Source organism: Gavia stellata, chromosome 2 (genome assembly GCF_030936135.1).
Source record: "Gavia stellata isolate bGavSte3 chromosome 2, bGavSte3.hap2, whole genome shotgun sequence".
Lineage (NCBI taxonomy): Eukaryota > Metazoa > Chordata > Aves > Gaviiformes > Gaviidae > Gavia > Gavia stellata.
In genome coordinates, this window is record NC_082595.1 from 3,868,094 (window position 1) to 3,885,994 (window position 17,901).

The 17,901-nt window shown below is 41.0% G+C and overlaps 1 protein-coding gene across 1 annotated transcript in view; it reads left to right on the forward strand.

Moving 5' to 3' along the window:
• ALK (ALK receptor tyrosine kinase) overlaps positions 1 to 17,901 on the forward strand; it is a 319,863-nt gene that overhangs the window by 103,483 nt on the left and 198,479 nt on the right. The window lies entirely within an intron of this gene.

Here is a 17,901-nt window from a genome sequence, read left to right on the forward strand (position 1 = left end):
GAAGTTGCACTTTGCAGCTGCGTGGACGTACGTGTTTGTCATGCTCAAGTGAAAGAGTCATTTGCCCCTCTGATAAACTTGAGCTGGGTCAAACCAGCCATAAATTCTGCACCTCCCAAGTCTTCCTTCCAACCCAGGGTTTTCTGTACCATGGGAGCCTCTAGGATACAGCTCTGAGTAGCAGTTGGTTTAACATCCGTCAGAAAATGCGCCTTTCCAGAACTGATCTCCCCTGCTAGTTGGACTTGATGATCTTACAGGTCTTTTCCAACCTTAGGGATTCTGTGATTCTGTGATTCACTGCAGTGCTTCTATTTTCCTTCCTCCAGGGAGGCACTGGCTCATCTTCCTGTCAGCAACGTTGCATTGCTGTGTTGCCCATGGACTTGTGGAGGGCAATAATTGTGATCCCTGACCTGGGAGCAGAGTTGTGGCTTCCTTCCGAGTCAAATTTTACAAGGAAGAGAGAAACCCCTAGTACAAAGTTAATCGTGTGTATTTGAGGAGGAAGGACCAGCAGCAGCTGGACCCAAAACAAGTACACACAAACCAGATCTATGCTTGATCAAATGTCGGAGTGATCTGTTTCCAACCGTAAATGCAGTTTTAAACGTGAAGGATTAGAGGCTTGACCGCTCCTGACTGTGGTGGTGCAAGCGGGTTGCCTGCTCCTCTTTTAGATCTTGTGATTCTAGATAAAGGAAGTGAATTTCTGCTTCTGTTGCCTGAAGATTTCAGGGCCATGAAAATATGCAGCCACTTGATAAAAATTTCAGAGGAAGAGATAAGTTGGGGAGGTTTGACCACCATTTCAAATAAGAATCAAAAAAGTAATAAGCCACCCTGCAAATGCGAATGCCAATTGAGACAACTCCTTAATGGAAAATGTAGATTAAACTTTCATGAAGGATGGCAGGAGAAGTGGGAGATGAATGAGGACAGTGTCCTAACCAGCCACTGATGAGTTGAAAAGCTCTTACGTAAGTTCTAAAACAAGAAGTATCTGCACATTGTGTTAACATGGTTTTGATTTTTGTAATTATTACTAAAGAAATGGAGCAAGGCTAAGGCACGGAGCATATTAGCAAATGGAAGATAATGAACTGCAGGATTATAAAATGGCTGTTGACTTTAATTTATGATTCCTCAGACAAAGAATAATGAGGCAGATAATAAAAGATAATAAATAACATTTTGTTTCAGATTATCACTTTATTAACAAAACAGTAGAGTATAAATCAATGTGGGCTTGCAAGAAGTAAGTAGTTGAGAAGTTATTTTTCATGTAGGACTCTTAAGCAGAAAAAAGACTTGTAGCACTTACAATCTCACTAAAAATTGGGGAAAAAAATTCTCTCTGAAAAAGATAGTGACTTACCAGGGGAAAGAATAAAGTGTAAAGAGAGTAGCTGGGCTCATGCTAGACAGGCAAAAGTCTTCCCTTTACATTAATCCTTAAGACTGGTTTGAGGATCTGCCTTGTTCTCATAGAATTGATCCATCTTATGTGTCTTTTAAACAAGATACCAGAGTATTTCTTCTTTCCTTTAGTAAATCGTTATATGGAGTTTGAGGTTTTGTCAGGGTGGGTCTGGAAAAAAAACAGAATTGTCTTCTCAGGGGAATTTCTATTTTGCAAGAAAAATGTTTTTGAACCTATTGCAAATTTGGACAAAAAACTTGCAGACTTCAATGTTTATTGCACCCCTCTTTTTAATGCTGGAGAAGAATGTGGATCATCCTAGTCTGCAAAGGTTCAATCCAGATGGTTGGATAGTCCTTAAAAAGATACTGCTGTGGTATGACACCACCCTAGTTTTATTATTTATAAGCATTCAGATAAACTTACAGGTATCCTGTGAAGATTTGTGAACTTTTGCACTTTTGTTTAGTCGAAGTGGGATTTGGTTTTCTATTAGTTATTTTCCTCTTTAAGATTTAGCCATTGAATCAGTGGAAATAATTGTTGTGTGTGAGTTCAAGGATCAGCTACATAACACAAGTGAAATAGTAGAAGAATTAAGTGAGATCTGGAAGTGACGCATGAACTGAAAATTATTCATCGATCTTATTGCGAATGAGAGATTTCTGGATTTGTAGGGATGACTATCAAGTTCTTTGTAAACCGAGAGGGGTTTAAAATAAAAAATATTATTTACAGTGAATAGTTCTGGCTGTTGTAGTTGAGATTTAAATTTTGCTACTCAACTTGGCAACATATACGTATCAAGTGTTACAACGCAGCCCCATAGGAATTTATGCAACATTAATCCACTAAATGCAAACCAAACTTGCTTCCAGAGTCCATTGGGCTGTGAAAAAAAAAATGCAGCCTTTTTATGCTGGTCAGATTCCAGCCTAGGCGCTGTCAGTGCACAAAATGGACCAGGTGTTCTTAGCATTTTGCAGCTTGCTCTTCTCATTAGCACTACACTTGTGCTTTGTTACTGCAAAATTATTTCCCTTTAATGGGCCTGCTTTAAAGAGGCAAATTATTGTCTCACAGTAGGACAGCGTGTTTGTTTATAGAGTAGGTATGTATTTATACGGAGTATGGGTAAGCACGTGGGTTTGTTGATTTTAGAAGTCTTGTTTGTTCATTCCTTAATTCAGTGAAGACTTGCGTGCAACGCAACACGAAGCATTCTGTTCCTCAAGCTGAAAAAGAAAAATTAATTTCAGTGTGCATCAGATGTTAGTATGCTCTGATGGCTTGCTGCATACCTGTGACTAATGTACTTCAACAAGTATATCCAGAAAAGGCATAGACAATGAAGAGTAAATGAGTTGTAAAATGGTCTCTTTCTCACTCTTAGAGACGCTTTCTCCTTGGCAAGATGAGAGGCATATTAAAAGGACAGCTGGAGGGAAGCGTATCCTCCTCTTGGCTGTGTTTGACCTTTTTATAGGAAAAGACTACTGGATTAACACACATTTGTAATTGTTTTCCTCTGTGATGTAGGGGCAGTGTTCTTTATCCCCAAATGCTTGTGTACATCCATGCATATGTTGTGTTTGGGTGGTTTTTTTAATTGAACTTCTCAAGTACAGAAAACTCATACTTGTGCAAAGAATATTCAATGAATTAATAAATTGTTATTTGATAGTTTTAATTTCTTTTTAGCCTGCCTGCTACCTCTATTTTCTGTATATTTATTTTTTTTACCATGCCAGTGACGGCTCACACACGCAGCTCTATACATAAAAATATAATGTATGATAAAGGAATATCAGCAAGACGCTGAAAGCCTTGCAGCCACTTGGCTGCATATTGCCACTCCTTACCAACCATAGTCTAATTATATCCATTGTCGATTACTGCAATAACCTGCGCTTCTTTAGCACTTTACCTATGAACCTCTGAGAATGCTCTACTAAAAAAGGTTTTAAAGAGTCGGGAGAAGTGTTTCTCCATGTCATAAAAGAGAAACTAAAGCGCAGTGTGGTTAAATCAATAGCTCAAGGTGAGTTGTGTTCCTCGCTGTGTCAAACTTCTTGTATCATCTCTTGCACCGTAACTAGTACCAACAGTTAGATGCCTGTTGCTCTACGGTATTTTTGTCGTGAAATTGGCTTGGTCCACTCACAATAAATAGACATCATCATGTGGGATTTTCTACAGACCTATTCTGTGAGATTATGTTAAAAGCATCAGTAAATTGACAAGAACTGGAATAATTTCACTATTGTTCTTCATGTCAGTGATAATGTGTCTGTTGTTGTGTTGCAGTAGCTATCTTACACACCTATGTTTGAATGAATACCTAAAAAGAGAGTCACAGAACTCTGAAAGCTATGAGGTTTTACTGCTGTGACCCTTGCCAAGAACAAAGCCCAACTAATTAAACAGAGGTAAAAATTTGTTAATTTGGAACTGTGATAGAGAAAGTACCATGATTTAGTCAGGATCTTGGGACAGGCTAAGCTAAACCCAAGTACAGTTTGAGCATTTTGCCTAATCTAGACAGGTAAATTTGAGTAAAGAAAGAGAAGGTAGATTTTTAGTATTTCTGTCCTTGTTTTTCTGATGAAATTTGAGTTGTTTAGATGTGAATCTGTAAAGGATACGTTGTTACTAATGCTTGCGTAATGCCTCATTTTTGGAAAGACACAATTGGATGTACTGCTTCAGAGGTGTTGGAAGAAGTTTTCCCCTAGACGTGCCTTCAAAGGTTAAATGTTACTCACAGGGGTTGTTAATGTTAGAGCTGACCAAATTAGTTTAATTTACCTTTACCTTGAAAGGGAGGGGGACCTACGAGCTTAGCTGTGTAATCCTCACATTTCTCTTCTAGCAGCTTAAACTGATCGTGCTTATTTTACCCTCCTCGAAGTTGGTTGCAGCATTAAAGTTAAGATACTGAGTGAGAATTCTGGTTTGTATCTTTTTAAAAAAAAAAAAAAAATCTTAATACCATGCAATGCCTGTTTAGGCAGCCCCAAGCAACTTGCCTAGATTCTAATGAATAATCATCCATTCAATTATGAGTTAGAAGCTATCCCTGAAGTTTCATCTGTTTTCTTTTCTTGTTTTGAGAGCACAGTGATTAAATAGCTGCTATAACGTATGAACATGAGAATGGCCATACTGGGAGAGCAGGAGAGGGAAGCAAACTTACGGCCAGACTTCCCAGAACGTTCCCTCGCTCTCCAGACATGCTTGTGTCAGAGACTGTGCGCTGAGGGGGGTGATAGAATATAGCCCTCCACGTTGTGTTGTAAGCCTGCTGGGATACATGCTACAATATCTTGTTGTTGATCTGGGATCTCCAATCCTACGCTGAGCAACACTGCCTTTCTGTGCAGTGAATTACGTTGTGCATCCCTCTCTAAGTAAAGAAATCGCTTTCTCTAAATCCCCTTAAGTCCCTTTAGTTGCAATGGCACGTTCTCTCTTGTCTATCAAATGCAAGCAATGTAGAAATGCTTGACCTTTGTCTTTTACCTGCCCTAAATAAACAGAATTTTAAAGTAGATAAATACAAGTGACTGTCTCTTGTTAAAACGAAATAAGACTATTTAAAAAAAATCATTTTGACTTGATATTAATGGGTTCATATCACTTGGAAACCCAGAGGAAAGTCAGCTTTGTTAGCTGAATGCTCCAGTGTCTCAACAGAGATGAGAGAAGCAAGCACCACTTAATTCTAAATGGCATTTCCTTAAGAATGCAAGAAATGTAATAGTGGGCTTTTAGCCATTGTTCTGCGTTTTTTCTTCTTCTTGTTCTATGGCTATGAGCAGATCTTCCCACTCTTCTGTGAGAGGCCGTCCTTCTAAATTATCTGGTGTAAACATGAGTAAACAAGATGACGAGTGGAATTCTCCAGACTTGAAGAGGTGTTCAAACAGCAGAACCAGAAGGTTGCTGTGTTAAAAGAATAAACCTGGTGTAGGACAGAACTACCATAACTTGCTTCGTATGTTGCTGTTAGTGGGGGTCGTCTTCCTGATTTCATGGGCTTCCAGTGGGGAACTGGAAAGGTCATTCAATGAAGGGAAGCGTGTTGCTGTGTACCACAGATAGTCATCTCTGGCAGCCGTTTGGAGCCTTGCAAGGCATAATAAAGGTTAGATCACAACTCCTTTTCACCTGTCACAGTAGTTTTGTTTATCAGAGAAAAGCCCAAGCTGCAGAACTCTGGTATTGATTTTGAGCAGCTCAAGGATGTTCTGGTTTCAAGGTGTTTATTCAGAGCGTTGAAGAAATAAAAAGGCCATGTTAAAACAACGTTTTGGTGCGGGTTTAATTCCACTCTCAGTGTTTTTCCTGAAGGTGTGGAAGTATTTGGGGAGGAGGCAGAGGATGGTTTACGTTTGGCTCTGCCTGCCTGCCTGTGTTGATCCTGCACGTCAACAAGGTCACTTCATGTCAGGTGAAAGTTTACTGTGACATTCAGAGCTTGGAATTTAACATACTGAACTTTCGTAGATTGGGAGAAAAGAAAAGATCATTCTGGTAGCCTCCCTGCCTAATTACACAGTACTGCAAAATCGTTTTAATTCCGTAGTTTATCTATCCAGCTGGCTGAGGGCAATATATTTAGTGTTATCATGTCATTGTCAAATCAAGATTCCTGAGGAATTAACAGTTTAGATAATTTAATTAATCTTTAGCATCAGTTAAGGGTTAAAAGCAAGAGTCCTACAATAAATCACTATAAAATATAGTTCTTCATTCAGAAGCTGTGGGTTCCACCTAAAGTAATGACCTTTCCAATGACTAACCAAGCCAAAGGACTATCTGTTAAGCAAGAGTAGGTGCTAAAAATGCCTGCTTAATAAAGGTGCCAAGCCATTTGCAATTAGTGGCAACAGCTGAGTGAACAGCAACAATTAACATTTTTGACAGCACGTTTCTTTAAGGACATTTATTTAAGTGTGAATACTAGTGTAGGATAGGTAGCTGGTTGTCTCATCCATCCATGGAGAAAGGTGAATAGAGGTGTAGGAGTTTTATCTTTGCTGAAGGAATTGATCACGTAATTAGAGAACAGAAAATCTGGCTCCCAGTTACCTGTAAACCTCCTGAAAAAAACAGTGATAATTGTAATGGCTTTGAAGCAAGGGATGACTAAAATGTACTCCAGGCCTTTTCAAGGTTGGTGTTTGAGCTGCTGCAGGCAATTCTCTCTGTGGTCAGCGTGCAGTGTGGATGGTTAATGGTAGGTGTTTGCTGTCCAAAGGACTCAAGTGATTTTTGTCACATGTAAAGCTGAATTGAATATGGACTTCTGGAATATTTGGGGTGCTTAGATTCAGCAGTATTATTCCTGACCACCTTAAAATCAAGGAGAACTCAAGAACTAAAAGTTAAAATGTTGACTATTTAGAAATTGCATTTGGGCTTCCATTAACACTAAATCTCCTGTTCTGTTGTACAGTGGGCATTTGCCAGGTCTCAGTGACAGGACTATGGCATATTTCACTGCAGATGAAACTTTGGGGATCAGCATTCAGGTTTTCCGTGTAGTAGTGATGAGAAATCCCATTGCAAAATTGTATGAGAGCTAATACGCTTTCAATAGTATTAGCATTGTGCATTTGCTTATGTGCTTAGCTGAGATGTTTGGGGAGTTTATGTCATGGATGAGTGCTGTGTGAAGCTGAGCGCTTCCATTTCCTTCCACTGACTTATGGTGGGAAGGTGTCTGTCTGGACAGGTAAGGAGAACCGTAAAAATGCGCTGGAGTAGGGGTGTTACCGAAAACTGATGTCCTGTAACAGGGGCAGCGCTTGAGCGATCATTTTCTTGTCTTTTCATTACAGAGTGAGTGGCAGTGTAATTGAAATAACTGAGCTCCAACCAGATGAGGTACCTCACTTGGGTGTAAAGCACCGCTTAACTCAGGAAAAGAGCTTTTTTGCATGGAGGAGCTTGGCTGGGATATCCCTGCATGAAGAGATAGGCAATAACTCCATGGCAAAGACGCACGTTACAGACAATGCCTTTAACCACTTGCTGCTATGGGTTTTTCTTTTTTAATCTGTATGAAACAATACTTTTCAGAGTGCTTTGTGGGTGGGCAGGTGAAATGTACTGCATTAGAGCTACGAATTGATTGCTGTGTGCATTATTTCATGTTACATGCATTAGCTCTTGGGGAGGGTGGGGCACGGAAGGCTGACCCTGGGTGTGAAGCTGTTAATGGGCATTGCAGCAAGAATGACCTACGTGACTTGTATAAAGTAACTAACTTGTTGGTTACTTGATCGGTTACTTGCTATGCTACTTTTATCAGCAAGCCAAACTATTTTTTTTTAATGAAACTGAGTTACCGAACAATTCTTTGTTGCTAAAACATCTATTCATAATACAGACTGCAGGAACTTCAGTGAACTACAGATTATTCCCTTTCACTCCTGCAATATAATCAAAACCTTGTTCATTTTTTTGTTGTGTTTTCTGAAAAGCACCCTCCTGTTCCCCCCTCCTCCTCTGACCTTTAACAGGTATTGTCCTCTTGTTCTCCTTTGAGAGCAGCTTGGGCTTGCTGGACGAAGGGGTGCAGACTGCGGGAAGCGGCATTTTGCTAGCCCAGGTGTATTTGCAATGGGCCTGTTTGTGAGATGGCTGAAGTAGCTCCCAGTTTCTCGCCGCCTGGCTAAGAGAGCATGTGAAGTTGAAGTCTGGGATGTTCCTTAAAGCCTGACACTGTCACGAGGTGATACGGATGTGCGTTGTGTCACTGGCAGCCTTGCTGCAGGTATGAGAGCAAGCATAGCGACAGCTCTGTTCTCCCCCTCCTTTTTTTTCCTCCCTCTCTCGCTCCTTTTTTTTTTCTTCCTCCCTCTCTCTCCTTTTTTTTCCTTTCTCTCTCCCCCTTTTTTTCCCCTGCCTTTCCTCTCTCTCCCCCCCTTTTTTTCCCCTTCCTCTCTCTCCCCCCCTTTTTTTTCCCCATCCTCTCTCTCCCCCCCTTTTTTTTCCCCTTCCTCTCTCTCCCCCCTTTTTTTTCCCCTTCCTCTCTCTCCCCCCCTTTTTTTTCCCCTTCCTCTCTCTCCCCCCCTTTTTTTTCCCCTTCCTCTCTCTCCCCCCCTTTTTTCCTCTTCCTCTCTCTCCCCCTTTTTTCCTCTTCCTCTCTCCCCCCCCTTTTTTCCCCCCTCTCTCTCCCCCCCCTTTTTTCCCCCCTCTCTCTCCCCCCCCCCTTTTTCCCCCCTCTCTCTCCCCCCCCTTTTTCCCCCCTCTCTCTCCCCCCCTTTTTTCCCCCCTCTCTCTCCCCCCCCTTTTTTCCCCTCTCTCTCTCCCCCCCCTTTTTTCCCCTCTCTCTCTCCCCCCCCTTTTTTCCCCTCTCTCTCTCCCCCCCCTTTTTTCCCCTCTCTCTCTCCCCCCCTTTTTTCCCCTCTCTCTCTCCCCCCCCTTTTTTCCCCTCTCTCTCTCCCCCCCCTTTTTTCCTCTCCCTCTCTCTCTCCCCCCCCTTTTTTCCTCTCCCTCTCTCTCTCCCCCCCTTTTTTCCTCTCCCTCTCTCTCTCCCCCCCTTTTTTCCTCTCCCTCTCTCTCTCCCCCCCCTTTTTTCCTCTCCCTCTCTCTCCCCCCCCCTTTTTTCCTCTTCCTCTCTCTCCCCCCCCCTTTTTTCCTCTTCCTCTCTCTCCCCCCCCCTTTTTTCCTCTTCCTCTCTCTCCCCCCCCCTTTTTTCCTCTTCCTCTCTCTCCCCCCCCCTTTTTTCCTCTTCCTCTCTCTCCCCCCCCCTTTTTTCCTCTTCCTCTCTCTCCCCCCCCCTTTTTTCCTCTTCCTCTCTCTCCCCCCCCCTTTTTTCCTCTTCCTCTCTCTCCCCCCCCCTTTTTTCCTCTTCCTCTCTCTCCCCCCCCCTTTTTTCCTCTTCCTCTCTCTCCCACCCCCCTTTTTTCCTCTTCCTCTCTCTCCCCCCCCCCTTTTTTCCTCTTCCTCTCTCTCCCCCCCCCTTTTTCCCCCCCTCTCTCTCCCCCCCCTTTTTTCCCCCCTCTCTCTCCCCCCCTTTTTTCCCCTCCCTCTCCCTCTCTCTCCCCCCCTTTTTTCCCCCCTCCCTCTCTCTCTCCCCCCCCCCCCTTTTTTTCCCCCTCCCTCCCTCTCTCTCTCCCCCTTTTTTTTTCTTCCCTCTCTAACATGGGTGCAATGCCTTTCTTACCTTAGAGATGCCAGCTGGGCTGGTAGTGTAAAGAAGGAACGTTGTGCCACTTTTTCCCACCTCTGGATACTTGAGGGCAATTAGTGCTTATTATGTACGTGGATGTTCCGCACCTCCCGCCTGGGCTGGGGAAGGCAGAAGGGCCAGAGTGAGGTTTGCCTCTGCACGGGGCATTTCTGAGTGTGAGCCAGTTCATCATCTTCGATCCCTTGCAGAGTTGGTATTAGACCAACAACTTAAACCAACAGCAGCTTGATATCCTGTACCGCAAGCTCGTGAAACAACTTCAGGAGGGAAGAAACATTATATTTTGTGAACTCTTTTGCAGTTTGTAAAATTTGTAAAATTATTTGTAAAATTATATTAAAGGGGGGGTGGACTTCCCATTTTATTTCTCTTTGGAATTAAAACCTAAACCAATGGCATGTAGCTCAGGGAGGGGAAAACTAGGGGAGCAGCAAAGGGGGTGCATCATGTAGAAGCAGTAGCATATCTGGTTACTGGAAAAACTCTGCTATAGGGCTCCGTCCTGCTAAGGACCAGTATCTGCTGTGTGACAATAAAATACACAAAGAACTCTGTATTTATTAGGACTACTCAAAAACTTACAGCGTGTGCTTAAGGACTTTGTTAGATTGAAATACAAGGCTTGCCTCTTTGCAGTATCGGGTTCACAGACCGCGTTACCTGTTTGATAGCGTGTCATCTCTGCACTTTGGGCACCACAGAACATACTTATCGATGGAGAATGACTGGTCACCGGCTCCAACACCATGGTGCGACACAGTGGGGCCTCCTTTCCCGGTGGAGATAACGACCATAAGGATTTCTCCCCTGCACCACCTTTGGTCTATAAAGTACTAGCACTGAGAACAGGAGATAATTTATCACCTCTTCCCTATTACCAGATGTCTCTTTAATTGATGGCAATCTTTTTACAATCACTTTTTTAAAACAAAAATTGCTTTTTGAGGAATTTGCCCCCAGCCGACAGCAACTTAATGAGGGGTTGTGACTTTGTAATCAATTTTAATTATTGTGTAGTTAATAGTGCTAAAAATAACAACTTCAGCTTTGATATTGGATGATTGATTTGTGAAGCCGCTTGTAAATAATTGATCTTTCGTTCCCTAAAGGTTTTTCTGTTAATGCTTTTTAAAGTTAAAAATAAATTGGGCAAACATATCAGTAGCTAAAGCACAGATAATATATTGTGTCATAGTAACCACTGCTGCCATAACTGGGTTTCTATAAACCAAGAGCTGTGCATTTTACTAGTTAAACCAGGAAACTGGAATATTCCGTATTTCTAGGTGTTTTCCCCATTCCGTCACTGACGGGGTAGGAATACGGTCCCGTACAGCAGCCGTTTAGTCCCTCAGTTTGCCAACGAGCCGAGGCTCTTTAAAATGGTCAGCAGACTCTGTCAAATGTTGTAATGCTAATAAGGATCAGTTCTGGTAAGACTATTTTACAAAGAAAGAGTAGAAAACGGCATCATCCTGTTATTTTAAGAACGTGTGTGCTCAGTTTACAGATGACAAGATGGCTTTTTCTGCACTGGTAACTGTCTATCCAAAAGACCAGTTTCTTCTGGATTTTTTCCCTGTTGTCAACAATACTAGAGGGTCTCTGAGCAGACCGTTGTGCTCTTCTGTTGTTGAATCACAACCGAGAATTTTACTTTGAATATTTGAAGCGGAGGAGCACCCTCCTTCGTTCCCAGAAGTTGTCAGCCTTGTGGCGTCAGAGATTTAAATGACATGTTGGAACAAGCCTGTTAGCTTGCACGTATATTAAATGAGGTGAGAAAGAAGAAACCCTTTTCAGATCATCATTGTTTAGAGTAGGACCGCGTTCTCTGTTTGCGAAGTACTTTGAGTTCCTTCAGAGGGAAGGTGCTATAAGTTAATATTACTGTTCTGTGTGTAAGTGATAGTGGGTCGTTGGCGGTAATGGGACAGTGAAAACGGATTATCATTAATGTCAGCAAATAACAGTTTTAACAATGTTAAACCCGTATCTTTGTGAAACTAAATGAAATTTCTCCTAACACAGCTACTTATTTGTATTCACTACGCATTGCGCAGACTACCTCACTATTCTTAAAGCAACTACCAATCACCACGAGGAGTCAAGCAGACGCTGCATTCTCCGTAATTACAAGCAATTTTCCAATTGAATTATCCCATGATTTAATTCCTTAGCTTGCATCTGGAGAGCATCAGCAATGTGCAGCTGTTTTGGCTTTGAGAATTAATTGTTGCTAAATGCATTAAGAGTGGTCTTGCTGCAATGATTTCAGAAAAGAGTTAAATCCCAGCTCACTTCTGGATTAAACTTTTACTTCTTATTTCCTTTTCTTTTGACTCAACATCACGATACAGGCCGTGGGTTTAGTAGCATTCGTCTTGGGTAGTTGTGAGTCTTAATTCAAAGTAAATACGTTTAGTCACTGGATTTAAATCATATTACAATGAAACACGAAGTTTAATAGAACCATGCCAGAGTCAGTAAAGGCTGGAAGGCTGGAGATTAATGATAAATGATGTTAGTTTATACCTCTGGTGGTTTGCAAAAGAAAGAGGCAGTAACTTTGCAAAGTACAAAGTACCCAGTGAAACAGGTATGACTTTTCACATCACAGGGTTCTTTAGGCAGGCCAAAGACTTCAAATACAGGAAGAGCATCTTGGTCATTTGTCCTTGAGGGAAGGGTGGGCAACTATTTAGACTGGGAGTAGCATGTGTTTTTTATTTCTGAAATTAGAAAAAGAAACAGGAGGAATATCGAGAGCTTTGTGAGGCTGAGATTATCATCGGGGCTTTCCAGAGTCTGTTAGTTTCCAGTGAGGACAGACTTTTTTGTCTAGAGTCCCAAATTACCTTTTTTCCCATTGAGTATGAAGACTGTAGCTAGGGCTCTTAAGAATCCTAAAACACAGTGATCTATTTTCATAACTCCTGCGGGTTGAGAACATTCTTGAACTGCACTTAGTTAAATAACGATATGAAGAAGATGTGGAACTTGTAAAGCATGCATTAAGTTTCTAGCTTTGACTTGGGTGACCTTTAGGTTGGTTATTTAATGTCTAGGCCCCTGTTGTAAGCAAATACTTTCTGTGAAGTGCTGTTGATATAAAGTAAGGTTGATAGAAAGTACTCACTGTTAACTGTTTTTTTTTGCATTAGTTCAGATAGCAAAAATTTTTCTAGACTTTTAGCAAGAAAATGCTACTGTTAAATGAATATGGTTTAAAAGATATCCATCCCTGATAAGTAGAAGTTATTTATCCAAAGCTCTGGAACATGGTTATGTGGCTAAATATAAAAAATTGGCTGGTTTAAGAGTTCTGAGACCCTGCAAGTCCTGTTCGTGTGAAATGTGCGATGTGTGTGGTTAACTTCTCTGAAAGCTTGGCTGTTTTCATCCAGGTATTTGGACAAGTTTGGGCCATCCTTTTTACTAAGTCAAATTAGCTTCTGGGTAAAATCCTAAACTACCTTAAGGTAAGGTAACATAACTCTATTGAAATTCAGTGGGTTTTCTATTTATCAGGAGACAGATCCTGCATTAGTATAGCTGCTTATGAAGAAAATTATTTTAAGGAAATTATTTTCTTAATACCTGCAGGGGATTATATCTTACACTATGGTATAAAGCTTCTAATTATATTAATGATGGTGAATTTATATGAACCTGGAATAGAAAATAAGTTCTGTTTATGTGTTGATTATATTTTCAATATAGTTTAAAGACACTGGTTTGTAGAAAGTGTTACTGTGTCAGAGTGTATATGCAGATTATCACAATTCCGGATCTGATTCACTTTCTCAAAGGTAATTTGTCTTTGCCCAATGATAAATATTCTGTACGCTTACTTTGGGGTTTTTTTTTTTAGACTTTAGCAAAGTAATTTCTGCTATGCTGAATCAAATCTGCAAAGAAATTGAGAGTCCAGTATTTTATCTTTTGTAGCCTTACAATAGAAGAAGGGGGCTGGCAAGCCCCCTGCTATAAACACTGTGCTTTTCAAACACCTTACAATGATAAGGACAAGTAGGTTCTGATTATATCTGAATAATATAAACATGATTGAGTTTACCTAATGATTATGTCTGGCTCATGATTTCTCCTTCCAACGAGAATCATATTGTGCAGGTTTAATGTAACCAGGACACTAAGGCATCAAGCAATTGAATTAGCTGCTTCTTGCAAAAGTTTCCTTTGTTTTAGCCCAGAAAGCAGCTGTCTGCAGGGCTTGTCTGCTAAAGAATTTCATGCTGTTATTTTTATTCCTTAAAGGAAAGCTTAATTTGGGAACGTGGGCAAGTAGCAAATGCCCTGAATTAACAACCTTCTTCTCTTAAAAACTAAACAAATTTTATCAGTTCTTTTCTATGGCTGGAGAGGTCTTATCCCATTCCCATACAAACGAAGCATTGTAGTTGCGTTTGGAAAGCCTATGTGGGCAAATGCGGATTCTTCACAAGATGACGAGAGAAGCTCCTGAAGGAGGATCAGTGAGAAAGGCATAGGATTGTTGGACCAACCGATAAAAGAATTTACAAGTCATTGCCTCTAGACAGTGTAGAGAACACAGAAGCAGTGGGATAAACGTGGCCACATAGGATTGAGAGGCATTGTTAATATAATGGTGGAATAAAGTAAGAAAGAATGTGATGACTTTAGGACTGCAGTCCTGCAGGCAACAACTGTAGCAGAAAATGAAAAATCTTGTACATGGAGCAGAGTAAGAATTTCTCTTCCAAGCAGAGGTTTTATCAGCTGGAAATGGAAGTGGTAAGAGAGACTTGAGAGTTTCTGTTAATTGCCGCAGCAGTCAGCTGCGAGACTGGTGGAGGTTTTCTGGAAGAGAGAAGAATATGCTATTGCCATTGTGTGAAGCAGTAACGGTGCCTAATGCAGAACACCGCATACCAGTCTGGTCAGCTGTGTTTGAGAAAGGAAGTCTAAAATGGGAATGAGTGTAGAAAAGAGCTCCTAGAATGGTGCCTAGGGAGCAGAGATGTTGCCACACCAGGTGAGATTACAAAATGGCCCTTTTTAGTTTATGGGCATGAGGAGTAGATATTGATGTTTATATCTGAAGAAAGAAAGGCAAGTGTTGAATTACAGATGAGAGCTAGCTGAAGGAGAAGGACGTGTTGACCAAGGAACATGTGAACAAATAGAGGCCACAAATTCCTTTAGCATGGAAATGAGAAAAAGATTACAAAATATCAGAGCTGTGAATTAGCGTTCCAGTGAAGGCAGCCGGTAATCTAACCAGTTTTAACATAGCACTTGATACCATCCATCAAGAGATGAAAGAACTGCCTTTCCTGGTATTATTGTTTAGGTACTTTAGAGCAAGAAGTACACATCTGTTGTAAGTTCTGAATTGTCCATAAAGCAATTATTTGAGCAGGATTGCTCTTTCCAGCTGTGTACTGCACTCGTCCGTTTATGCAGAAATATGGTGTGCTGAAAACATCCGTAGCGCAGACCCTGGAATAAGTTCCCAGCCTGCAACCGTGCCCCGTCCCACACAGTTGGTAGCGCTGGTTGGCAGTGATATGGCTTCGTACAAGTATATCGGCTCTGATTTGCCATTGCTGTCAGGATGCTGGGTTTTCCCTGCTTTTCAAAAATCCCGGTTTTATGATTTTATTTTCACGTGGATTTGGATGTCCTGAAATACAATCGATTTGCTGAATCTCCTTTTTCCGTCACCCCACAAGAGAACAGGGTGGCAGTAAGCCACCAGTGCTGTTTCCTTACCTACACTGTGAGCAAGTAGAAGTGGGCGCTTGGCAGCTGCATTGGTTCCCCCAAGTCTTCCACCAGTCAAGCACTGCATGCTGCACTGTTTACGTTTGGTAACTGAGCAGTTAAGGATGTTGTAGTCTAATTACCTGGCCAAAATTCCCTGCTAGTACTGCTGTGGTAGCCTGAACTGCAGACAGTCTTGTGATTAAACTGTCCCTTGATGATGAAGTCGATAATTAACAAGAAGGCATTTTGCTGAGTAGTGAACAAAGTCAAAGAAAGAACAGAATTGAGTTTTCAGTGCTGTAATATGGTTTTAATGGTGCTTTTCTCAGGGATGAGAATTGTCTCTGACCTCCCGTGAAATTAAAAATGCATACCCGTGTGCAAAAATGCAGACCTGATTTCTTTACACAGAACATAATTTTGATGATCAAAGGGCTGGAGAACCTGCCCTATGAGGAAAGACTGAAGGACTTGGGTCTTTTCTCCTTGGAGAAGAGAAGGCTCAGGGGGACCTCACTGTAGTCTTCCAGTACTTAAAGGGCAGCTACAAGGAGAGCAGAGGCTCTCCCTTCACAAGGAGCCACATGGAGAAGGCAAGGGGCAACAGGTACAAGTTGCAGTGGGAGGGGTTTCATCTCAACATATGAAAGAATATTTTTTTTTTACAGTAAGAACAGTCATTCAACCCATTGCTGGAGGTTTTCAAGATGCAGTTTGAAAGGGTGCTAGATAATCTCATCTAGGCTCCCTTTCCTACGAAAGGTTGAACCAGACGGTCTTTTGAGGTCCCTTCCAAACTGAGCTGTTTTATGATTCAAATTTTAATTGGGTAAAGCACCTCAACAACATGTATTTTCTGTGATAGCTTCATCCCGATAAAAACCTGGGTAGCCCATGCCAGCCCTCTTGAAGAACATTCAGAGCTAAGCGTCTTTGTCCTTTGTGTCAATATGTGGAGTTCTGTGCTTTCAGCCCTGAAAACTTGAGTGTCGCTATCCAGTGATGACTAAAGATGAAATTTTTATTGTTCATTCATCCTACAGTCCCAAAGCAGGAATTAGATATTTACTCCTCACGGTGTTAAGTGTTGTATGGACATGCAGTGAACTGGACAGGAAGCCACACAGCTCATCCATGTCAGCCTGGCATGAGCTAGGAGTCAGGCAGACAGAAAAAAAACTATGCTACATTACAGCATTTTACTTGAACTGATTTTTCTGAATGTCTGCTTGAGCTATTCTCTTTGGAATTTATTAGCTTTTATTGAGGGCTATCCACTTAGAGAATTTAATCCTTGTGAAGATGTCAGCTGAGAAAAATTGAAATACTCTAGAGACTGTATTTTTCTCCCTTAGAAAATTCAAAATATTAATAGAAGTAATTATTCTGAATGAGCAAATGTTACAATTACAAGTTATCCTCAACATTGTGAACATAATTAAGTTATGGTAACTGGTTTAAATGAACTAAACATGTTTGTTTTTTATTCTTGCTAAAAGTTGTAGCAAGACAAAAATATACATGAACTTGTATAAACATCCTTTGGTCTGCTAAAAATTAGTTTTGTACATGGAACAAACCGTTTTCCTTAAAACAAAAAATTTAAGGAAAAGCTTACTTTCAGTCTAAAACCGAAACTTCTGGCAAAGATCCTTTTGAAGACAAGAACAAGTTAAATCAAGGGCTCTATATTCCAGCTAATGTAGTTCGGAAAAACAGCAATCATCATTTGGTAAATTAGCGCCTGAAAATGGGTTGACAAACATAGAAAGTATAATGCAGTAATTGCGTGAGGTCTGTGGGTACCAGGTTATTATGGCATTGAGATTATCAGCTAAATTAAATCTGATTAGTTTTATATGTTTTCTAAATTTTGTGCTTAGGTTCTGAAAATGTTTCTCATGGTTGAAGATGGTATCATCTTCTGTAAAAGAGGGATGTGTCTTCCTCTGTGTTTTTTGAGGGGTATTTGTCCTTAGAACAAGTACCTGATGAGTTCTTGTGTGCAGCAGCTTCTACTTTGATGGTCTTTAATGGCCTTAAAGACATAGAAACTTGCATCTGATCTCTCTAAGGTAAGTCTTACTGTGTCACTCATAGCCTTAATAAAATTGGTGGAAATAGCAAAAGCTATAGAGAACTTAGGCTGTTACAGCAGATATACTGGCAAGCTCAACTTTCCTTTAACCCAAAGCAAATAGAAGTAACGTCCCTTCTTTGATGTTTGTGTATGTCAACCATCCATATCATATGTGACATCAAAACTAGGCTGGACTTCTAAAAAGAATATTTACCATGAAATATCTACTATCAAATCTAGCTGCAAGTCCTGAAATGTGATAATATGTTCTTGTTCAATTTCATTTTCCTTCCCTGTCTTTAACTTGGGACAGAAACATGTGAATATGAAGTGTATTAGCTCAATTCGGTAGGAATTCAGGCTTTTCTCTAGAGGTGTGTGAAAATGTGGAGGAGAAATCAGCATTTCTTGAGTTGCAGCAAGTTTTTCTCATTATCCTAT